The sequence below is a fragment of the Callorhinchus milii genome, unplaced genomic scaffold (assembly GCF_018977255.1).
Source record: "Callorhinchus milii isolate IMCB2004 unplaced genomic scaffold, IMCB_Cmil_1.0 Scaffold2, whole genome shotgun sequence".
In the NCBI taxonomy this organism is placed as follows: Eukaryota; Metazoa; Chordata; class Chondrichthyes; order Chimaeriformes; family Callorhinchidae; genus Callorhinchus; species Callorhinchus milii.
In genome coordinates, this window is record NW_024704743.1 from 105,686,981 (window position 1) to 105,705,325 (window position 18,345).

At 43.0% G+C, this 18,345-nt stretch overlaps 1 protein-coding gene across 3 annotated transcripts in view; it reads left to right on the forward strand.

Moving 5' to 3' along the window:
* The first annotated feature begins 7,918 nt into the window (after positions 1 to 7,918).
* Positions 7,919 to 18,345, forward strand: part of rgs20 (regulator of G protein signaling 20) — a 42,929-nt gene continuing 32,502 nt past the window's right edge. For 2 of the 3 annotated variants that reach the window (XM_042332084.1, XM_042332085.1), the window contains exon 1: positions 7,919 to 8,194. The gene's annotated coding sequence lies outside the window, so the exon portion shown is untranslated. Of the gene's footprint in view, positions 8,195 to 13,027; positions 13,105 to 18,345 lie in introns of those variants that run through there. The other variant, XM_007905919.2, reaches the window with a different exon arrangement.

The window sequence follows — 18,345 nt, forward strand, 5'->3', positions numbered from 1 at the left end:
TGTATGTGCTGGGATTTGAACCCATGGCCTATTTTTCCCGCAATCAGACATCAATTTGGGAAGAAAAGGGAGTGTGGGAGTGTGTGGGAAAGATAATTCATCCTAGGGTTGAAATTGGTCCAATGAGTATGACCAGCTCGTCAATGAGCTTTGATGTCTTTAACAATGTGAATTAACTTAATGCCCAATTATCTTAAGCATGATTCAATTTTTTTTAATGGTTAACAGAAATGATCAAATAGAAACTCTACTGAAAATATTTATCGGTTGTTGGCAAATTATAGTGATATGGCTAATCTATATATATAGCTTATTCCAAGCCCTAAATGTGTACCCCATAATAGCACAAACCCATTTTCCATTAGGTTTTCTAGTACATGATCAAAAAGTATTTTCAATAAATTCAGTATCTTAAGATGGAATTAAAAATTAAAAAATTTTAAAATTAAAAAGGTTTCAGTGTGATAGAAAGTGGCTTCTATGTCAGTATTGTAACCTCTAAGCATTTTTTGTCAGAGTTGCAATGTTCAAAAGGCTAGCCAATGAGTTAGACATTCTACTGAATCGAAATTGAAATGCAAGGAGACATCTAACATGAAATTGGGGCAAATGTGTGATTTCTGCTGTGATAATTACCACTCGTAATATTATAACCAATGATAATTATCACATGCATTAAAAATGCTGTTAAAACCTATCCTTCGTGGCAGGTTTGAGAATAAACATTGCTCAAGTACTTGGCTGTATCAAGATACAGCTACTTGGTATTTGAACTAAAAGCCAAAATAAACTTTGAATGGATTCTGTGCACAATACTTTCACAGTGTAAATAATGCCCAATCTGCCTGTTCAGGTGGACGTTAAAGATTCTACAGCACTATTTGAAAAGAGAAGTGAGTTTCTCTAGGTGTCCTGGCCAACAGTCCTCTTGATAAACTTGATCATTCATAAGAACATAGGAACTCCTTAACAAAAAAAGACCAAGGTCCATCTAGTTCACCTTCATCTTACTGGGAGTCACAAAGAATTTACGTTATGGCTGATAGTAAAACACTGCTGTGTCAAATTTTCTGTCGCATTCATTTACAAATGCAGTCACAGCGATTTACAATATATCTTTTGAAACACTTTGAGATCTTTTCATGGCATAATAAAACACTGGTAGTAGTTCAGAGAAGAGCATCAATGATGATATAAGAGTAAGAACTCTTAAATAATGAGGTTAGATACAAGGAATTGAAGTTGATTTTATTGAAACATGGAAGGTATCTTGTCATTCAATATATCTAATAATGGATGGTATAGGCATGAGCAGATTATTGATCTTAATGTGGGCGAGGAATTTGAATCAAAATTAAAAATATCACGTAAAACAAGAGATAAGATTATAAGAAATTATATATTCCCTAAGGAGAAATAGATATTGGAAATAGATTCCTGGCTGTACAATTATCTGGTTAATGATGCGATCGAAGATCATAAGGATGGTCAAATGCTCCATTGAAACCATAATCCTTCTTGTTTTGCCATTAGATAGTTCAAGTGGAATGGTGCTGGCCAGATAGGAATACCACAGACCGCAATGCTGAATTAATAAGTGAGAAAATTCTTGGATTAATTTAAGGCTTGGAATCAGTTTCACAAAAGTACCTTTAAGTGTTAGTTTGGTTCATATGACAGTCGTCTCAATTTGCATCACGAGAGGTTATGGAGTCAAGTCCCATATTTGTCCTTGAGCTCAAAATCTAGGCTGCCACTCCAGCACACTCCTGAAATGCATGGCATTGTTGGAGGTAAAGCTTTGGATGAGTTGTTAACCTGAAGCCCTGTCTGCTATGCTCAGGTGACATCACACTAGTCACAAAAAACAAGGCAAGTTTCTCCTGCTGCCCTCACCAACAATTCTCCAAATAAATTAATCATTAACCTCTTGGCTGTTTCTGGTATCTTGCTAATGCACAAGATGGCTGCTATATTTACCTACAAAAATCGCAATAATAATATTCCTCGCAATCGAAAGAGCCCCTTTCATATTGGGAGAACCATTCAAAGTGCTTCACGGATTTTACTGTAAACTATAGTGACTGTGTATTTTGTAGACAAATCCAAAAGCCAATTTGCATGCAGCGAATTCTCACAAATTGAATAATGAATTTTGTTTGGGGAATTGTTGACCAGGACATTGGCAGAAAGTTCCTTTGCTTTTGAATTAATGCCAAGGGATCTTTAATGTCCTGAACAGGCAGGTAAGACCTTAGTTTAACAGCATCTTCAACAATAGAGCCCACCCCACAGTACTGCATTGGAATGTCAGCACAGGGACTGAGTTTGAAGTGGCAACGTGGGGCTTAAACCCACAACTTTCTGAATCAGAGGCAAGAGCACTGCAAATTGAGCCAAGCTGACACAAACACTGTGTCATAAACAATATTTTTATTATTCGGTATTGTGTGTGGGGGGTGAGGGGGTGGAGATGGAACTGTATTACATTGCATCACCAATTGTTGGTTACAAGAGACTAATCAAGAAAACACAACCTTGGTTGCTTTTGGGAAGGATTTGATTGGCACTTGACCCTAATACTAGACTAGGACCTTATTCATGAATCTCAGGCAATGCAATTCCTGTATTAGAACAACACTATGTGTCACACAATAGCAGGAATATTAGATCAGTATGAAATATACTTAAAAAGGTTTCTTTGGATAGAGGTTAGATCCCATTAAGATTATCAGACATGTGCTGTTGTAATATTGCTAGTAAATTTACCTTAGTGCAGTGGTGCACAATGTGTACACTTATACGGATCCATATTGGCTTATTAAGGTGCAAGTTTACATTCAGGATTGTACACTCATTTACCTGCAGATTCTATTTCCTCCCTATGGCATTAGCAGCCACTTGCTATTTTCATCAGAACAACTTAAATTTAGATAGTGCATTTCAGGTAAAGGAAACGCCTCAAAGTGCTCCACAGAACAAAATTAAATAGAAATGAAAACAACGTTGCAATAGAGGTAAATGCGGGAGTTAATTGGCAGCAGTGCCATCCTCACAAACAATGATAAGCAGCCAATTGATTAGAATTTTGGGGATGAATTTGGATGAGAAGGGATTGTAAAACAAGGTATCCCGGAGAAATGTTCACTTTTGTTTAAAAAATTGCAGCAGGGAAGCCCCTTCATATCCCCCTGAGTGACAAATAATGTAGTCAAGAGCCAATTAAATTGTTTTATGAGCCCACATTCATCTCATCAAAGCTTGAATTGAATATATCTGTGTGTTGAAGTACAACCAATCCATCCTTTCATCTGCTTCCATCCTTTCGCTCTTATCCCCCATTTGATCACATTTTCTCCCTTTTTCTCTTCATGACCTCTGCTTCTGTATCTCTTCTTTCACTCACTGCTTATTGCTTTCTAACACCTGTTTTTTTCATCTGTTGTGCCCTCTCGCTCTATGCCACAACTTGTTTTTCTCTCTTTTCCTACATTCTCACTAACCCCCTGTGTTATCCCCTTATCCCTTATCCCCTGTGTTTCCTCTCAATTAATTTGTCACCCCATTCCCTTTCTTTCCATTATTTATTTCTCTGTCTTTGACTCTGTGTAGAACTGAGCAGACTGGTGTTTTCATTATTAGTGCACACCTTGGTTAGCTGGTAGAAAATATCTACGTAAAGTGTTTATGTAGAATGCACAATGAAACCATCTTGTCTATGCTAAAAGGACAATAGGTATTCATTGGAACCAATGACAGAAAGGAAATCGAAGGCAAAGGAGAAACAAAATACCATCTGCTGTTTCATTTCTCTCACACTTAGAGCACATCCATGTTAAACTACACCAGCAACCAGATTTCCTGCCTCATTTGTACTTCAAATACTTATTTTTCCTTGCAAATGAATATCACTTGAAAATGAGCATCTTCCTTTCAAATGAGCAATATACAGATTTACGTAGACTGTACAGCAAGGAAACAGTGTGTTGCATTGTCAGAGGTGCCATCCTTCGACGAAACGTTAAACCAAGGTATTGTTTGCCTGTTAAAGATCCCATGGCACCATTCAAAAAGAGAAAGGAGCTTCTCCCAATGTCTTGGCCAATAATCCCTCAAATAAAACTGGTCATTCAATTCATGGCTGTTTGTGGGCATTGCTGGGCTGAGCACAAATTGGCAGCCAGGTTCGCCCACAAAGACACAGTCACTCCATTTCACAGTAAATCTCATGAAGCGCTTCGGACTGTCCTCCTAATGTGAAAGACACTATATCAAATGCACTATATCACATGAATCCACTCATTCCTTACTCCCTCTCATACCCTTCTATTGCCTGCCCCCACCCCCCACCCCCAGTGTGTATATTGTGCTTCCTCTTAAATGCATCTATACTATCTATTTCGACCACTTCTTTGGACAGAGCCTTCCACATTCTCACCACCCTCCACGTGAAGAAGTTTCTCCTAAATTCTCTTTTAGATCCCTTATGTCCCACTTTATTGCCTTTGGCCATTTTATAAAAAAAAGGCTATCAATAAAATATCAAAAGTTTTGGCATGTTGATGATTGTCTTATTTGTGTCATTCAGTGTCATTTGTATCATTGCATGATACAACACTTAGGAATATTAGAATATTGGAAAACTGGAAGCTGCTCAGCTTGTTAAACTTGTTCCACCATCATATTAAATGCCGGCAGATCATTTAATCTGATTTCCTTTCCTTTTCTCCATTACCCTTGACACCCTCTAAACATCTCAATTGATTATATCTCTGCACTCTTCTTGGGCAGTGCACTATGCAGTTTCACAACCCTCTTGTTACATTAAAGCTTTGCACTAGTCAAAACTGCTTACAACACAGTGAAATTGTTACAGTCATAATCAACAGGATAATCGCAGAAATAATGATCACACTCTTATATATGTTTTATACACAATGTCCTTTATGCACAATGTAGAAACATGTTACCTTTAAGCAAAAATCAGCCCAATGGAGTTTACTGTGGAACTTGTTGTGCTGCTTGATCTCAAGTGGATGGGTGTTCTGGTAAAATGATAGAAAGAACCTCAAGAGTCTGGATTAACACAAGGACTTCACTATTTTATATCCATTCACTTTGCTATAGTTAGGGTGCAGAAGACATCGGTTCAGCAGAGAAAGACATCAACAAGCAAATACAGCAACTGTGCCAATAGTTTCCAATTCATGCTGTTGCTGGCAACGGCAGAAACTGAAATATCCTCTAGAAAGTGCCTGCAAGGACAATGATTTCTTTTAAATATTACATATTTATTAATAATCATCATCATCATAATAATAATCTCTGGTTTTGATACAGCACCTTATCATATCGTCAAGACATCTCGAAGCACTTCACAGGAATTACTGTCTAACGTAGGGACAGTATATTTTGCAGACAAAGGCAGCAGTCAATTTGCCTATATCAATCTCTCGCACATCCTTCGAACGTAAAAGGTGCTATATAAATATTGTTGTCACAAAAACAGCCATGAAGTGAATGACCAATTTATTTGCATATCTATATATTTGCACACATGTGTTTCTTTTACCAACATTCTTGTTGAACGCGCACATTAACTTAGGCAAGTACAACTCAGTGACTGTCTAGGAAATGGAAGGAGAAAGGTTTTATAGCTGGGTTCACACAGAACAAGAATGGCTGCAATCAGTGCTTACTCAATGCAGAACTAATTCTGAATTGGCAAACATGGCCTTTTATCAGATTTGCATATGAGGGTAATATCACCTAGACATATTTAATGGAAAAGGAAAATAAACAGGTGCAAGTGAATTGCCTGTCAGCACAAATCAAAGAAAAGTCAACTCCTGCGATATTAGGACTCTATCCGATTGCGACTCATTAACAGTCTGTTCACCTTCAAAATACGCAGTCACTACACTTCCCAGTAGAAATCAATCCCAAGATGCTCTTTCAGATGTCTCGACCATGAAATAAGGTGTCATATCAAATGCAAAGATTCCTCGTAACAATACTTGCATTTGATAAAGCGCCTTAACACATCATTGAAAGGACCCGAACCGCTTCACAGAATACACCGTAAAGTGAATTTGACGGTGGGTGAAACGAGGCGGCCGACGGTGCACGCAGCAGTGACCCGCAAACCCGCACGTTATGATCACTGCGATTTTTTTTCTTCGAGGGGATCATTAACTCTGGGAATGCGATCCGCCAATCAACTGACCACTGGGCTTCTGATTTGTATCAAATGGCCATAAAACCTCATAAAGGTTGGGGAGTTGAACATTGGGAGGAGGACCAGTCAGTCCATAGATGAGTGTGGTGCGTGGTTGTTGATGATAACCGTTGTGATCGCGATTAAGGTCTCTCTTCTGTCTCTTCCTCTTCTCTTGGTAACACGTTGGCTCTCTCTCTCTCCCTCTCTCCCTCTCTCTCTCTCTCACTGCGAGTCCCCTCGGCATTAATAACGATCAAGGATCAAAAAGGGCTGCTAAGCAACCGCACGACCGCAACATCGCACGTGTACCCATCTCTCTCTCTCTCTCTCTCTCTTCTCTCTCTCTCTTGATGGGAGATTTTTTTGGAGACCCAATTAAACAGCGGCCGCCTGTCAGAGGCGCTGAGCATTGCTGTGGTTGAGATGTCCATTTCTGCTTCCAAAAATGAATAGCAATTAATCCCACAAACCGCTTTAAACTCCAGTTAAACACACACACACACATATATATATATATATATATATATATGTGATGCAAATGCATCTCCTCGGCGCTTGTTGGATTAATCATTGTAATAGTTTAACCATGATTTGATTGCACTGTATATATATATATATATACTATATATGTTGATAAACTATTGACTGATCGCACAGCTGTTGCAATATTGACATATACCTTTAGCTCCAAATGGATGAACCCGCGCCTGCAGCCGCCTGGGCTTCCCATGGCTTTACCGGGTACATACAGGAGGTTTGGTTGAGGTTGGGGTTGGGGTTGGGGTTGAGGTTGAGGTTGGGGTGGGGTGGGGGGGGTGGGGGGGTGGGGGGGGGGTAAAAATAAAATAAAAGACTTTTATGTGATGCTGATCGAGCCGATCGCTGGTAAAATTGCAAAGAAGGGAGGGAGGGAGAGGGAGAGGGAGAGGGAGAGGGATACTCACTCACTCACCTTCACTCACTCACTCACTCACTCACACACACTCACTCACTCACTCACTCACTCACACACACTCACTCACTCACTCACTCACTCACACACACTCACTCACTCACTCTCTCACACACACACACACTCACTCTCACTCACTCTCACACACACACAGTCACTCACTCTCTCACACACACACTCACTCACTCTCTCACACACACTCACTCACTCTCTCACACACACACACACAGTCACTCACTCTCTCACACACACACACTCACTCTCACTCACTCTCACACACCCTCACTCACTCTCTCTCACACACACTCACTCACTCTCTCTCTCTCTCTCTCACACACACACACACACACTCACTCTCTCACACACATCCTCACTCACTCACTCTCTCACACACATCCTCACTCACTCTCTCTCTCACACACACTCACTCACTCTCTCTCTCTCTCTCTCTCTCTCTCACACACACACACACACACTCACTCTCTCACACACACACTCACTCACTCCCTCTCACACACACACACATACTCACTCACTCTCTCTCACACACACTCACTCTCACTCACTCTCACACACACCCTCACTCACTCTCTCTCACACACACACACTCTCTCTCTCTCTCTCTCTCTCTCTCACACACACACACACTCACTCTCTCACACACACTCATTCACTCTCTCTCACACACACACACTTACTCACTCACTCTCTCTCACACACACTCACTCACTCTCTCTCTCACACACACACACACAGCTACGCCGTCTTTATTTATTTGGATATGGCCATCCCACAGATCTCAGCCATCTCCCCCCTTCAGTTTCTGGAAGAATGCATCATTGCCGGATGATCCGCCTTTTCGCTGGTACGATCTTAAAAAAGGGGGGGAAAAAAAAGAAAGCCTATCTGCGAGGAGCCCTGGAATAATTATCACTGACAAGAGAGGATACGGAAAATTCGGTTTGCTTTAAAGAGATCTGGTAGACTGAGTACTTTCGACAGCTCCATAAATCACGCCAGAGGTGAGTTACAGAACATTTTCCTCCCCGTTTAAGGACCTTTCTTTTTTTTTTGACGGTGTGTGTGTGGGGGGGTGGGGGGGGAGGTGGGGGTGTGGGGGGGGAGGTGGGGGTGTGGGGGGTGTGGGGGTAGTTCTGACTTCCGTTGATATTCAATGGTGATGAGTGTATGTTATTTTTTTTTAAAAATACAATAAAATAAGAATGAGTCATTGCCTTCGGGGTCTCTCTCTCTCTATCTCTCTATCTCTCTATCTCTCTATCTATCTATCTATCTATCTATCTATCTATCTATCTATCTATCTATCTATCTATCTATCTATCTATCTATCTATCTATCTATCTATCTCTCTCTTTCTATCCCTCTATGTATGTAATAGAGGGTAATCCCCCTTTTCCTATGGAAGCTGAAATATTGGAAACGTCGCTTGGATGATGTGTGTGAGTTGCACCACCCGGACAGGGAGTGTGTGAGCCTCCCATTGCCCGTGTGTGTGTGATGTGTGTATGTGGTGTGTGATGTGTGTGTGTGGTGTGTAGTGTGTGATGTGTGTATGTGGTGTGTAGTGTGTGATGTGTGTATGTGGTGTGTGATGTGTGTGTGGTGTGTGATGTGTGTATGTGGTGTGTAGTGTGTGATGTGTGTATGTGGTGTGTAGTGTGTGATGTGTGTGTGTGGTGTGTGATGTGTGTGTGGTGTGTGATGTGTGTATGTGGTGTGTAGTGTGTGATGTGTGTATGTGGTGTGTAGTGTGTGATGTGTGTATGTGGTGTGTGATGTGTGTATGTGGTGTGTGATGTGTGTGTAGTGTGTGATGTGTGTATGTGGTGTGTAGTGTGTGATGTGTGTATATGGTGTGTGATGTGTGTATGTGGTGTGTGATGTGTGATGTGTGTATGTGGTGTGTAGTGCGTGATGTGTGTATGTGGTGTGTGATGTGTGTATGTGGTGTGTAGTGTGTGATGTGTGTATGTGGTGTGTAGTGTGTGATGTGTGTATGTGGTGTGTGATGTGTGTGTGGTGTGTGATGTGTGTGTGTGGTGTGTAGTGTGTGATGTGTGTATGTGGTGTGTGATGTGTATGTGGTGTGTGATGTGTGTGTGTGGTGTGTAGTGTGTGATGTGTGTGTGTGGTGTGTAGTGTGTGATGTGTGTATGTGGTGTGTGATGTGTGTGTGGTGTGTGATGTGTGTGTGTGGTGTGTAGTGTGTGATGTGTGTGTGTGGTGTGTAGTGTGTGATGTGTGTATGTGGTGTGTGATGTGTGTGTGGTGTGTGATGTGTGTGTGGTGTGTGATGTGTGTGTGGTGTGTGATGTGTGTATGTGGTGTGTAGTGTGTGATGTGTGTATGTGGTGTGTAGTGTGTGATGTGTGTATGTGGTGTGTAGTGTGTGATGTGTGTATGTGGTGTGTAGTGTGTGATGTGTGTGTGTGGTGTGTGGTGTGTGATGTGTGTATGTGGTGTGTGTGTGTAACTGTGCGCTTTATTTATTGAGGTGATCAGAAGGGCGCAAACACAGAGGGTGCAAATGAATGGCAGGTCATGAAGCAAAGCTCCCCACAGCCCCGCAGTGGGGGGTTTGGGGGGCGCTTCCTCTGTGTAACTAGGAAGCCCCTGATAACTAACTCGGGCGAATTAAAGGAAGTGACGTGAAGGTTATTTATGTATCAGGTCTATTTTTTGCCGAAGGAAACATCGGATCGCTCGTACATATAGAACTATTTTGCCACCGCAACACCCTGGAGCATCGGTCTGCACAGAGACATCCATTTTCATGGTTCCCGTGTCCTCCCGACCCGTGTTGTTGTGTGTGTGTGTGTGTGTGCTGTGCAGTGCTGTGTGTGTGTATGTGTGTGCTGTGTGTGCAGTGCAGTGCTGTGTGTGTGTGCTGTGCAGTGCTGTGTGTGTGCTGTGCAGTGCTGTGTGTGCTGTGCAGTGCTGTGCTGTGTGTGCTGTGCTGTGCTGTGTGTGTGCTGTGCAGTGCTGTGTGTGTGCTGTGCTGTGTGTGTGTGCTGTGCAGTGCTGTGTGTGTGCTGTGTGTGCTGTGCTGTGTGTGTGTGCTGTGCAGTGCTGTGTGTGTGTGCTGTGTGTGCTGTGCAGTGCTGTGTGTGTGCTGTGCAGTGCTGTGTGTGCAGTGCTGTGTGTGTGCTGTGTGTGCTGTGCTGTGCAGTGCTGTGTGTGTGCTGTGCAGTGCTGTGTGTGTGTGCTGTGCTGTGCTGTGCTGTGTGTGCTGTGCTGTGTGTGCTGTGCAGTGCTGTGTGTGCTGTGCTGTGCAGTGCTGTGTGTGCTGTGCAGTGCTGTGTGTGTGCTGTGCTGTGTGTGTGTGCTGTGCAGTGCTGTGTGTGTGCTGTGTGTGCTGTGCTGTGTGTGTGTGCTGTGCAGTGCTGTGTGTGTGTGCTGTGTGTGCTGTGCAGTGCTGTGTGTGTGCTGTGCAGTGCTGTGTGTGCAGTGCTGTGTGTGCAGTGCTGTGTGTGCTGTGCTGTGCAGTGCTGTGTGTGTGCTGTGCTGTGTGTGTGTGCTGTGCAGTGCTGTGTGTGTGCTGTGCAGTGCTGTGTGTGTGTGTGTGCTGTGCAGTGCTGTGTGTGTGCTGTGCTGTGCAGTGCTGTGTGTGTGTGTGTGCTGTGCAGTGCTGTGTGTGTGCTGTGCAGTGCTGTGTGTGTGCTGTGCAGTGCTGTGTGTGTGCTGTTCAGTGCTGTGTGTGTGTGTGCAGTGCTGTGTGTGTGTGTGTGCTGTGTGTGTGTGCAGTGCTGTGTGTGTGTGCTGTGCAGTGCTGTGTGTGTGCTGTGCAGTGCTGTGTGTGTGCTGTGTGTGTGCTGTGCAGTGCTGTGTGTGTGCTGTGCAGTGCTGTGTGTGTGCTGTGCAGTGCTGTGTGTGTGCTGTGCAGTGCTGTGTGTGTGCTGTGCAGTGCTGTGTGTGTACTGTGCAGTGCTGTGTGTGTGTGCTGTGCAGTGCTGTGTGTGTGCTGTGCAGTGCTGTGTGTGTGCTGTGCAGTGCTGTGTGTGTACTGTGCAGTGCTGTGTGTGTGCTGTGCAGTGCTGTGTGTGTGCTGTGCAGTGCTGTGTGTGTGTGCTGTGCAGTGCTGTGTGTGTGTGCTGTGCAGTGCTGTGTGTGTGCTGTGCAGTGCTGTGTGTGTACTGTGCAGTGCTGTGTGTGTGTGCTGTGCAGTGCTGTGTGTGTGCTGTGCAGTGCTGTGTGTGTGCTGTGCAGTGCTGTGTGTGTACTGTTGCAGTGCTGTGTGTGTGTGCTGTGCAGTGCTGTGTGTGTGCTGTGCAGTGCTGTGTGTGTGCTGTGCAGTGCTGTGTGTGTGCTGTGCAGTGCTGTGTGTGTGTGTGTGTGGACCAGTTGCTCAGCATCACAGCGCTGTTTCAGGTTCGACGGGGCTTTCTGTGATTATTTCGCCAGTGGCTGGTTATCGTTTCGCAGAACCGATCGAAAATGTTTCAGCGAAATTAAAAAATAAATAAATTAACAAATGAATAAATAAATGACGGAGATCCTCCTGCGGAACACACACAGAGAGAGAGAGAGAGAGAGAGAGAAAGAGAGAAGGAGGAGATGTCATGTGTTGTGTGTGTGCTGCTGACTCTTCTGGGGATGAAGCTTATTTGCAGAAAATGGCAGGGGATCGGGGCTATATCGTGGCTCCTGTCACATCTCAGTTGTTTTGTGAAAATTTATATTTATATAAAAACACCGTTAGAATGAGTTTCATCCTCTCCTATATCTATATCTATATATATATATATTATGTGTGCGTTTGTGTGTGTGTATATATATATATATATATATATAGGAAGACAAACAGTTCAAATAGTCCAGTGATTTGGGCTATTCTAATATCTACAAATACAAATCCGAATGAATTTACGAATGTGTCGATGTTTGAAGGAGCCCTCAGTTGGGCAGCGCTTTGGAACATTTAATAATGAATAACCCTCTGCTTCCCAGTCCCAAAATAGACCGCTCTTCGATTTGCTTTATTTGCACAGTCTTTGCTTTTCCGGCGGCTTCTTTGCGCCTTATATTTATTCAGTTCAGGGGGTGTGGGTGTGGGTGGTGTGAATTTACCGTATCTTCGTTTCCGATCTAATGTGCACTTCATTACTTTTACACACTGTGTATTTATTTATTTTTTACACACGCACACACGCGCGCGTGTGGGTGGGTGGGTGCGGGTGTGGGTGGGGGGGTGGGTGGGTGGGGAGGGAATAAAATGAATCTCTGCACGATACGACTTGGAGGAGGAAAGACCTGTGGGAAAAGAGGGAGTTGTGGTATAGGGATTTGGGGGGAAATTGTCAAATGGCTAAAGGTGCCGCTGTCTGCGTGTATCTGAGTGCAGCTTTAATCGCGTGTCTGTGTGTGTGTGTGTGTGTCTGTGTGTGTGTCTGTGTGTGTGTCTGTGTGTGTGTGTCTGTGTGTGTGTGTCTGTGTGTGTGTGTCTGTGTGCAATTAGGTTTTACACTTGTATTAAAGGTGTACCGTGAGGATGCGGTAAAACTTGGTGTTTGTAAAGAGCGATCAATGACTGGCGACAGGTCAGTGTGTGTGAAATAACAGCCCATTGATGTCTGAGTGTGTGTGTGTGTGTGTGTGTGAGTGTCACCCACTCACTCACTCACTCACTCACTCACTCACTCACTCACTCACTCACTGTTTCATTTAGAGATCCTGAGATTCAGACATCGGATCCTGACTGAGCAAATGAGTCCTCCTTTTTTTTTGTTGTTGGAAGAAGAAGAGAAATGAAAACGAAACATGAAATAGAATAAAATAAATAAATATAAATAAATACATAGCCAATAGCATGCGCAGGGCTTGCGAGCAAACGGCCCTAAAGTGAGGAGTCTGTGAAACCCAATGCAATCAAATCAAGTCTTTCCTCCCATTTCCTGGCATTGATGAGAACATTGTAAGTGCCCTTCAGATCATCCTCGTGTTTGTGTGTGTGTGTGTGTGTGTTTGTGTGTGTGTTTGTGTGTGTGTGGGAGGGGGGGGAGAGGGGGATGTTAAAACACTAATATTATAATATTGAAAAAAAAACTGTTTGTGCATAAAGATTAGTCAACTGCTGTGGGGAAACCACAGCCAGAGAGGGATGGGAGGGAGGGAGGGAGGGAGGGAGGGAGGCAGTGGCAAAGGGGAGAGAGGTTGGTGGGATGGAGCGAGCAAACCTGGAGTGAAAGACTGTGCTGAATGCTGTGTTTGTGCAGCTCCATCCCGGGTGGGTGATCCGCTGGGGTTTGGGTGGGGGGGGTGGGTGGGGTCTGGGAGCTGGGAGGGGAATGGTGGGGGAGGAATCCTTGGGCTTTTCTTCCTGCTTTTTCCCCCCTCTCGCTCACGCAACGCATTCCGCTTTTTTTCTTGCATGAAATTTCTCCTCGGGTTGGAAGCAGCGATTGTATCCGGATCCCTCAAACCCCATGGCTGGCGATGTGGGTGGGTGGGTGGGTGGGTGGGTGGTGGGTGGTGGCGATGGAATGAATCTGCTCCATCCAGTTTGTTGGCACCGACCGTGGTGAGAAAATAAAACTATCAATAAACAGGGCTGCCCGTGCAGAGAGTAACAGGCGTTTATGTTCAACCCCCCCCCTCACCCCCCCCCCCCGTACACACACACTAAATGTGTTAGCAGATCGCAGCAATAATCCCCTAAGCTGATCCCACCAGTCTGTTGGATGTGGATGGGAGTTGAGTTGGCATCCGGAGTTGCCTCCAATCGCTTCCAGTTGGGAATGGGATTGGATTGGATCGGGATGGATGGATGGATGGATGGAGGTGATCCCGGCAGCTCTGAGTGTTGCATTTTTCTTTCCTATTTTGCTCCTCGCAGGAGCTCGACTTACCCCGTTATCTCAGCCCCATTTCAGACGTCGCACACAGACAATCTCATGCTCCCCCTTTTCCCTTCCCTCAACCCTCAAGCTGCAATATTGCAAGTATTTCAAGCCATCCAGCTCCAAATCCCCTTTCCTCCCCTCCCCTCCCTTCCCCTCCCCTCCCCTCCCCTCCCTTCCCCTCCCTCTCTTCCTCCCATGGTCTCTGCTTCTTTGCAGCCCTGTCAACTGGGAAGGCAGAGGCGGACGGATTGCAGGCAGCAATTCCCCTTTAGACTGGAGAGACCTTCAGTCGGGGAGATGGTAGGATGATGGAAATCCGTCAAAAAAAAAAACACGTTTCGAGATTGGCATTATTATTAATTCAGAAATAGACCTCGCTTCAAATAGTGCTGCAACCTGAAAATCGATGGCTTGAAACAATTTCCTCCTCCCCATCCACCCTCACCGCCCACCCACCCGCTCCCCCGCCCCGGAGGCGCACGTTTCTAGTTGGTGTAAAAGGTTCTTTGGGCTTTAAAGCGCTTTCGGGGAAGGTCACAGGAGCGCTTTTGTATTGGAAATTCTCATTAACTACAAAACAAGTCAAAAGAGCCTGAGTGGGTGGGCGGTTAACTGAGGCTGCGGACAGGGTATTGAACTGTGGTGTTGATGCCGAGTGCGAAATCCGTGCAGCAGATTGTGGAAGTGTTTGCAGTGGTCCACGAGCCATGTGTTGTCCAAATGTCACAGGCAAACAGCGGCGTGAATACGCGACACGCTTTGTGAATTAGTTGCGTGGAAATCGTGTGGTCAGTCGTTTGCATTTGAGATCTGAGAGAGAGAGAGAGAGAGAAAGAGAGAAAGAGAGATGCCTTGTTAAACAGAAAGTCAGACACATAACGGGTGTCCTGCTCTCCAATCCAACCCAACCCCAGAAAAAGAGGGGATCTCTTGAGGTTGGGGTGGGGACCTTCCAGGTCAGTCTGGTGGGGTGCAGCACTTGCTGGGACGCAACCATCGCACAAACACTGTTGGGTCCAACACCCCAGGCGGCCAAAGCAAGTTGGACCCCGACTTTGGGGGTGGGAATCTGCAGGTAACTTTCCTCACTCAGATAGGGAACGTTCCATCATTCCTGATGCAAGACGTGAATTTGATAGGAATGGATTGCAGATATGTAGCACTTTTTAAAAATGATATGTAAACGCGATATGGATAATACTACTACTGACAATAATCCTTGCATTTGATATAGTGCCTTCCCACGTCGTTGAGATGCCTCAAAGCGCTTCACAGAATATACTGCAAAGCAAACTGACTGTATATTTTGTGATGCATTAATAGGACACCTCTTCCAAATAATTGTGGAAGAGGTGTCCTATTAATGCCAAATGATTGTGGAAGAGGTGGACTCACCAAATGGTTGCGTGTTTGTTTATGGTACATATAACTTTACATATCAAGATCTTTACTAAACAGATCCTGCCTTACATTTTACTCAGTTGACTTTGCTCTGTATTATTGGATGCAATAATTTCCTATCGTGGTATTTCAATGAACGCACCAAACTCTAAATGTACTCAGCTGAAGAGCCAGTATGTGCCACCTAGTAGTTTGACCTGGACAGCAGGGACAGCGTTTTACAAGAGGACATTAAATTCCATCATGTTGACCTTGGAAATCAGAATTCATCAAATTGATAAAACAATTCCCCAATTTTAATTGACGTCACCACAGAGTACAATAAAATAAAACCTGACTGCAATCCTCAGACTATTTTGCTTTTCATAACAATATTGTGGAGTCCTGTAGCTTAGTGGTTAGAGCACTCACCTTGCAAGCGAGAGAACCTGGGCTCCATTCCTGGGCAGGGTGAAATGTTGGGCAAATTTCTTTACGCCACATGCCTCTCTTTACCGAGCAGTTTGTAGGAATCTTGTTTAGTTGATTGGCGGATTGCTTTTCTGGGGGTAAAAATGCCTTCAAAAATTTTTTTAAATAATAATTTGGTCACTCAATCCATGACTGTTTGTGGGACACTGCTGTGTGCAATTGGCTGCCGCATTTTGTCCACAAAATATACAGTCAATTCACTTTACAGTGCATTCTGTGAAGTGCTTTGATAAGGTGCTATGTCAAATGCAAGGATTATTATTATTATGATACACTCAGTCAATTGTATAAGTCAGAACTTTATTACAAAATCTTATATGTTGAGGGTTACAGCACTAAACCTTTGACAAAAGTGTGACAAGAGTATGTTATCACTCATGTTTTTAAAATGTCATGTTGTATTGCAAGGGGCATTTACCAATTTTAGAATTAATTTTACGGTCAGTGTCTTTGCCATTATATGCCCATAAGTCAAATAAACATTTTTTTTAAAAAATAGGAAAAGTGCAGTTAGCCTTTTTGACAGCAGCAGATAATCTCAGCCTTCAAATGCCTGTGGCTTACTTATTTCTTAGCTTTCATCTTTGGCCTGTTAGTGGATATCATTGGGAACATTTTTCTAGGCAGATTTTGCAAACACATTTGTGTGACTAACTATAGTGTTGTTTATATTGTCCTCCAACTAATGTGGATTTACATAAAAACTATACCACATAATATTTTGGAAATAAAATATTGAATCGATCATTGAAATCATTAACTTTAGCTTTTTTAGTATATGAGAATCATACAACCTTGGTATTGGGGGTATATTATTCCTTGCCATAAAAAGGGAAAATCACCCCTAAAAAGTCAAACAGTTGTGCAAATTGCACAAATTTGCAACCCTCGGACATACAGCTTTGTGACTCTTTAATTAAAATTAATGATATGGAATTATCTCTGTGTACATCTTATAGGTTTACATAATTCCACAAATCAACAATTATTTGCTGCAAATGGAAGTAAAGGTTCTGAATATATAATCCACATTAATCTCATTGGAGCAATTGGGTCAAAGCCAAGAGGATAAAAATATGAGAAAATAAAATGTATAAAAGCGTTAAAACAGGCAATACATGCAGATATGAATAACCACGTGTCAGCGACAAACACAAACCAATGTGTTGATCCAGATTTGAATGAACTGGAATCATTTATACTTAAATTCATCATTGCAAAACAGTTTCTTTAATGATAAATCTCATGATTAAATCCACAGTGTATCCACAGGCTGATTGTTCTGCAGGATTGATTATTAATTTCATTGTTGACAGTGACTAACATTCAAAAAAGTTGAAACTCAGCAATGAAAATTCATGTGTGTGAAATAACACTTTGCAGTAGGTAGGAAGGCACGGCTTTGAAAAAAATCAGGTCAAGAAAGATTCTACATGGGAGAATGATCAGAGTGAAGGAAGAAGAAAATATCTGTGTTATAGGTGATTTCAGTTTTGTATAAGAACAACATTTGCACTTGAAGAGCATCTTTCACACAGGAAAATGTCTCAAAGCACTTTGCAGAGATAGAGTTGGTGAGAGATGGGGAATGGGAGAGGTGACTGAAGAAGCACTGTTGTGATTTGTGCTTCTGAGTTACGTGTAAGTAAAAAAAAACTTGACAATACATGATTGGAAAACACCATTTTGGTATATTATTAGGAATTAGCCTGGATCGCCTGGAAGTATTTTTGCGTCTGAATCAGAAGGTTGTTGGTTCAAGCCCCATATTGGCATTTACAGATCCTAGGCTGACACTCCAATACAGTGCTGGGGGTATTCTGTATAGTTGGAGGTGCTGTAGTTCAGATGAGGGAGTAAACCTGGATGATCAAGATCCCATGATACTATTGGAAAGAAAAGGGAGTTTCTCCTGGTGTTCTGGCTAAAGAAATCTAGATAAAATTGGTCATTTACTTCATGAGTGTTTGTGGGACATTGTTCTGTGCAAATTGGCAATCACATTTGCTTAAAATATAAGTATTTTAGTGTACTGACTGTATTTTCTAAGCAAACATGACTACCAATTTGTTTACAGCAATGTCCCACAAACAGTGAAGTAAAAGGAGTTGTATCAAAACTGTAAGGATCTGATGAAACCTATTTTGTTCTATTTAGTAAATATATAACCATCGCTGAATACAATATTCAGCATTTTATAACTAAGTGATCAGTTCCAAATTGAAGATACTTGTTACTTCAAGATCCCATGTTCTGATTATGATTAATACTCTGATTATGAGAAATAGGGCAACTTTTATGCTTTGCATTGCAATTCGTAATCCTTGAATTGTTGAGACATCTCAAAATGCTTCAGAAAAGTTACTATAAAGTGGAGTGACTGAATTTCGCAGGCAAATATTGGAATTGATTTGTGCACAGCAACGTCCCATAAAGAATAA